Below are 6663 nucleotides of genomic sequence, written 5' to 3'. Positions count from 1 at the left end.
ATTCAATCATTCACACTGGCGTCTTATCTATCCATAAAAGTCATACGTTTCTACAAGATAATCAATTTGTAGCCCTTTTTTAATAGCCGACTGATTTTTTGACGTATGAAGCAGAGTTTATTCAAAAAAGTTATTTTGAAAAAGAAAAGAAATTTGCTGTGGTTTATAATACTGCTATTGCGACGTTTAATAAATAAGCAACAGTAACTTCCAAATGCTTACAAGGAGAACTAACAAAATGTAGGTGAACTAAAATAAAACAACAAGATAGTCTGTCCCATCTGTTTCATATTTGGATCATTTATGGGCTATAGACAAAAATAAAAACCAACTAACAACTAAACGAATTTCAACTTTTTAGTCGCCAGTTTTTATTTGTTATCTTGTTGATGTTCGGCTATCTCCTGCGTGTGGGTTCTACCGTTGACACATTACTTGGATACGAACAATTTTTAAACTAGAACAAGTTTTTGACAGATAAGTTACTATCACTGGGATTTCAACAAACTCCTTTTGTGAATCAAAATTACGTCAATTTTATAATACTTATAGTGACATTTTCAGCATAATGGTGTATCTATGGTTCAGGATAGAAAATTGGCTGGCGGGAGTATGATACCGATTTACTTTTTGTGCCTTTGGTTTTTTTATACTTAATTTACGAGGGAAATCTGCAGCACTTGATTGAAACAAAGAGCTCAGGGTGGATGTGATCGGTTTACGGGGATGCTTGTTTTTCCAGGGCGCTTGCCTATTCCCACCACTGGAATATCCTTGCGGATCCTTATTTTACGCCCAGTTTATACACAGATTTGTACTGTTTGCAGATTAAAAAATTACAATCACTGTTCAGTTATCTTCACTTATATGGTGAGATTAGCTGTAGTCTGATGCCTCGATTTGGAGTAAACAAAAATACAGAAAAGATGATGAATGTCTAAATATCATGTACATATGAAATGTAGATTTTTCCCCGTAGTAATAAAGCTTTGAAAACACAAGGGCATGATTACGTGTTGTTTATATTGGATTTGTGGAATCATGAGTTCGAAATGGAAATTCTCTATAATCACACTGTAATTACTTTTTAAAACACAAGGCCTTTTTCAATGCTAGAATGAACTAGGTCACGCCGCTGAGCGCCGCGTATCCAAACATCTCGAACGTGAGTAAAATCGATAAAAACAATCGAGACTGTGTTCATTCATTAATTTCACAATTATCAATGTCATTTAGGCTTGTGCAGCAGCAGTTAAAGTAAACGTCTGCTGTAAACCTACTATCGTTCCCTGTCGTTATGAACAAAGGAGTGCAGAAAACTTAATGGGATCAGACAGTCTTTAAAGGATAATAACAGAAATTAACAATTACATAAAAAGACGATATTGTTCTAGATGATGATTTCCAATATGGCGCTCAGCGTCTGCTCATGACATTCATTAGGTTGATCACGAAAAATGGAAGTCTTCTGAAAAATATCCTTGCAACGAAGAACAGCGGCAGTAGATGTAGTTGGACCCAGTTCCCGGATTTATCGCATCTTACCGGAAGAAGGGAAACACGGACTGCTGTTGACGTTTACGAATACGCATCCGCTCGGATCGATAGAGCTCAGATGAAGATGTTCTCTCTCTGTTGGTCTCAGAGTATGGGGTCTGACAAAAATGACTGATGTAATTGTTGACCAAGTTGCTATAACTGGACCATGGCAGTGACTGCTATCGACTTACACTTGGAGGGAGCTAACACGGTATATTTCTCTGGACACGAGTGAGGACGTTGGTGGTCCATATTCGGGTGCCTATAATCATTACCGTAAGCCTTAGCTTTCTCCTCCATAGCCCAATGATAACAACTGCATCAGGGTGTGGCTAGCGGGTATACGTTTCATATTCACTCACATGAAGTGAATTCTCACAGATAAACTTCAATCACATGAAAAATTGTGTTTACACAAATCGTAAACATGTTGAATCTCATTGATTTCTTTTGTTGATATTGAAAATGGATTGATGCAGTGCTGGAAAATCACAAAAGGCTTACTCATTTTTATTGATCTCCTCCTTTTGATGTTGTTCTTGGCGCTTCTTACGTGAAATATTAAAAAAATCAATTACATCGACGTGCTTTGTCACCAGATAAGGAAATTAAGATCTACAAGGATATGACCAGTCCCCCGTCCACTGTTATTGCTAAAAAGTCCAGGCCGTTTCCAAGAGATAACTTTCTCCGGTGTTGTTGAGTCTGTTGGGGTTGGATCAGATCTTTATCATTCTATGTGTGCACAATGATATTGCTTTTATGGTATCTGTTCAATGAATCATTGACGTGTCTTGGGTAATAGTTCACTTGAGGAATCAGGAACCATTTACAGTTTCAGACTCCATGATTCAGAATTAGTATATGCAACATTGAATTTAAAAATATGGAACATTTTCAAGTAATTTGAAAGCTTGCGCAAATAAAAATGAGAAGAAAAGTATGGTTTTACAAATATGTACCACATCAGATCATTATTTTCCTCCTGCTACAATGCTTCCTTTTTTTCGCAAACTGCAAGCTTTTGACAGAAGTGATATATTTGGTAAACAATGTACATGTGTACACTTTATTAAAGAAGGACATGTCTTTTATGTTTTGAAGGAGTAGAAGTTCGATTTTGCGGGGAGCAGCCCAAGCTGATGGAATCGGAAATTGTTAAGCAGAAATTGTCCAAAACGGACATTGAACATGAAAAGGAAGAGATACTTCTTTTTTTAACAATAGGTTCTGTTTGTGGGGAAAAGGTATCCAATATAAAGTTACTTTATTCACAGGAAAAATGAATAAATATGATTTGTTGACTCCTGTCTTGTTTTTCAGTTGTGTGTGCTTATATAACTTCTTCCATATTGCAGTAAATAAACAAAGCAGATGGGAAGGAAGAGATTCTATACGAGAGGACGTCACATGTTTCCGTTTTTTTCAATATAAAGTTAAGGGAGTTGTACCTTGTTCCTTTTGAAGGTGCAGAGAGGATGCACATGTTGAGTACACGGTGCGGGATAGTGGCAACTGGGTCTAATGGGGAATGTATAGATACTCAGCACCGATAAAACGTACTCAAGATAATCCCAGCATAGAGAGCCCCGGTGATTCATCCGCAAACTCGGTTAGTTTTCCCGATTCTCTTTAGTTGTACATATAAAACCATAGGTTTAATCTTGAATTTCTTTTTAGCCATACTATGGTAAAATACAAATTAGAAAATGAGATTATGTATGTATATTCCTTGGTAAATTTTAAAAGAAGGGAAAAGTTAAATGTGTTGCACATTTATTGTCCACTGTCAAGACAATATAAGAAACAATCAAAATAATGAGAGATTAATATATGCAGAAAAGCTAATAACTCGATCTATTTCAGTGCAACTCTTTCGATTGGTGTTGTAATAAACACCTACTCATGTCCAAGTTATTATGACTGACATAGTAACAATTGCTTGTCTATTGCTCAAAAACTATCTCTAGAAATTTAAAATAGCAAAGAACACAATGGGAAAAAATATAAAAATGTAGGTGTACAAATAACACAGAAATAATTACCATTTCTAACCATCTGACTGTAGACTCCACATCCTCTGGAGGACTACGCAGAAAGAGCAGTCCACACCATTTATGCAGACCAGGTCACGTGTCTTGTTCTATTACCCTGCAAAACGGGCTTACGTTCCGGAGAAATTTTGCAGCAGGAAATTGTTGTGCATAACATGTCTATACGAAAATCTGGTGCTGTCAGTCTTCAACTTAAACAGGTAACAACCAGGAAAAGGGAGGCCTTGGTGTCTGGTACACTCTGGTCATCATGATTGAAGTTAAAACTGTTGGCATAAAACAGTATTTCCATGCAATTGTACATTGTTCATTAAAAAATAAAGATACGAAAACTGCAAAGTGAAATTCTAGCATGCACGAAAGGTCTCTAAGATAAATCCCCGCCAAACATCTGTTTTCTAAACTTCCCTTGCATTGTTGGGTGATCTCTTCATCTTCCATACGAGTTAAAATCTAGAGGTAGAGCATTATTATTAGGCAGACGATATGGAAACAATCAATCAATCATTCTCGAAGTTGGGAAGGGGGAATAAAGAAACGTAATGGTAGGTAAAGATAAAAATCTATATACTGGAATTGGGGTCTCCAGAAATATAAGATGGCAAATTTGGTTCTAACCTTGGGCCATGAGTTCAAAACTAAAACTCTGAACGACCTGGAGATGCTTGCATGGTCATAACGATCATCCTGCCTTTCTTGAATTGTTTTCTTATATATCGTAAAATAAAACTATGACCCCCCCCCCGACTTTGGTTCGATTCTTTACTTGGGGGTTGTTAATCTAGAGCCAGTTTCGGATAGGATATATTTTAGCAGAGAAAGCTTACTAGTACTCTATAAGACCAGCTATGCACAATGCTCTAATTTCATAGATCATATCATATGGAGGAGTTCACACACGGACACTGCTCCTAAAAGACCACAAGATTTGTGAGAGTCTTCGTCCTGGGCAGCACAAGACCTGGCGAGATTACCCCCTCCGAATCCCCTCTATGTGTCCCTCCCGGCTCCACATGTGCAAGGTGCTCGATGTCCGGTACTGTATAGCGGTAAGGCCAAATGCTTACAACGAAAAGAAGCGTGGACAAGTTACCTGCCAGACAATATTATAGAAATATTTCAAAGTTAAAGGTGTCCTCATTAATTTGTTTAATCATAGGTCTTTCCTTTTCTTTTTTAAGTCGCTCTCGTTCTCTATTTGTTTCATTCTTAAAAAATAAGGTACTGTTTTCTTTATTTTTTAACAATTGCTTAATTGCCACTTATGTATTGTTAAATAAATACTGACATAATTTTTGTTTTTTAAGGTTGAGGCAAGCTTTGCCGACTCTGTGCTTTACGCTGGGGTTCCTATCATAATAGCCACTGTACCCGATCCACATCTGGAATTCTCTAAAATCACATACAAAGGTAATACCATATACAACTACTTCAACATTACATCCAAATTTTTGAAGAAAGGGTAGTTGTCAAGACATGTATTCTTTTTGTGAAGTTGTGTAGTTTTCATCATATGTAACATTACATAATTCTGTGTTTCTGCAGTCAGTGAGCCTCCCCTTATGACCGACAAAACTGTGACAGAGTGTTATATTTATGGATGTACAAAAGCGGAAACGGAAGAAGAAGATGTAAAACCAAAATACAAATACTTTGAGGACATGAAAGATCCTCGAAGAGAGAGGGACATTTTAGTCAAACTACGACAGAGCCCTGGATTGAAACGTAGAAAAGAGAAAGAGAAACTAAAAGCTGAGAAAGAAAACAAAGATCAATCCAAGCATCTATTGAAGCTCAAGTCAGACGAAATTGTAATGGAATCGCGAGCATAGAAATGAAATTGAGAACCAGAATGGATTAATGCAAAACCGCTCTTCAATGCCAAATGATTGCTTAACTTGCCAAAGATCCTTCCTATTGTTTGGCAGATGCTAGGTCATCTGAGAACTCGCTGTGCAAAGTCCCTGCATGCTGGACATGCTAGTTTACAATTTACCACATGTATTTACCATATTAACACCAAAACAATGACCCTGTTTCCGGTCTTTCATCCTGTACACTTGCTTTACACCGCTGTTCATAAGGATTTTCAATGCTTTAACCATTATTTTCCTGTAGATTCATGGACACACATTTGCTGTTAATGCAACGAATCTCCAGAGGGAAAAAAATAGATTATTTGATTCCATCAAGTCCAAGTGTCTTATTGTTGTACTCATTGTGTCCCTGATAAAAAAGATGTTTAATGTTTTGTACACATTTGTAAAAGACTTCCTCTCTTTGAGATGATCGCTGGGCGATGTATAGAACTATTTTTTATTCCATTTATTGTGAACCAGATGTAAGTTATGTGGAGTATTTCGTTGTGATTGTGGTATCCGTTGTGCATGCTTGTGTTGAGAAGAATAAAGTCTATGAATAATCCAGGTACATTTATAAAATTGAATTTTTTTTTTGCTGTTTGGAAGAAAAAACTTGAAACTTGCAGGCTTCTGTTTAATAGTATTCAATCAGTTGAAAAGTTTTTATATATAAAGACCAATAATAATGCTAGATTGAATAAATTAGCACTAACAGTTACTGTTTGTTATCATTAGTCGACCTACTTTTCTATGATTATAAAGCAGAATGTATTCATAAACGTTTTCATGAGAAGAAACAAGCACTTAATGTGGCCATCAACCCGACAGTCAGATATATAATGACGACTCTCTTTGGCAAATAGATAAATTTATTTTTCCATTCAATTACCGATATGAAATGTATGGAAATAACGAAAATAAGTAATTTCTTGCTTGATTTTCAGACAATATCTCGGTTATTTTTGGAGATTGTCTTCTAATGTGGGAATTTCCATGGATACTTATTGCGCTATATTATAAGAAGACCTAATTTTGTGGACAGCTGAACCAAAATCTATTTTAAAAAACGTAAAAAGTAAAAGTCTCTTATTGTTGCCTTCAATTCAACATTTAGATATATCTACATGTTATCGATTTGCAATATTTTTTTTCATTCCTAGTTGCTCGAATTGTGCTTTGAAATCGAAAAAAAAAACAACAAATCTGAT

General features: G+C 36.1%; 1 pseudogene; it reads left to right on the top strand.

The window, feature by feature from the left end:
• Window positions 1-1658: 1658 nt before the first annotated feature.
• Window positions 1659-6013, top strand: LOC134259304 (uncharacterized; annotated as a pseudogene).
• The last annotated feature ends 650 nt before the right edge of the window (window positions 6014-6663 follow it).

Source organism: Saccostrea cucullata, unplaced genomic scaffold (genome assembly GCF_032062105.1).
Source record: "Saccostrea cucullata isolate Sc308-1 unplaced genomic scaffold, CSIRO_AGI_Scuc_v1 ctg18226, whole genome shotgun sequence".
In the NCBI taxonomy this organism is placed as follows: Eukaryota; Metazoa; Mollusca; class Bivalvia; order Ostreida; family Ostreidae; genus Saccostrea; species Saccostrea cuccullata.
Note: the sequence above shows the minus strand (reverse complement) of the source record. Positions and strands in the feature narration are given on the sequence as shown.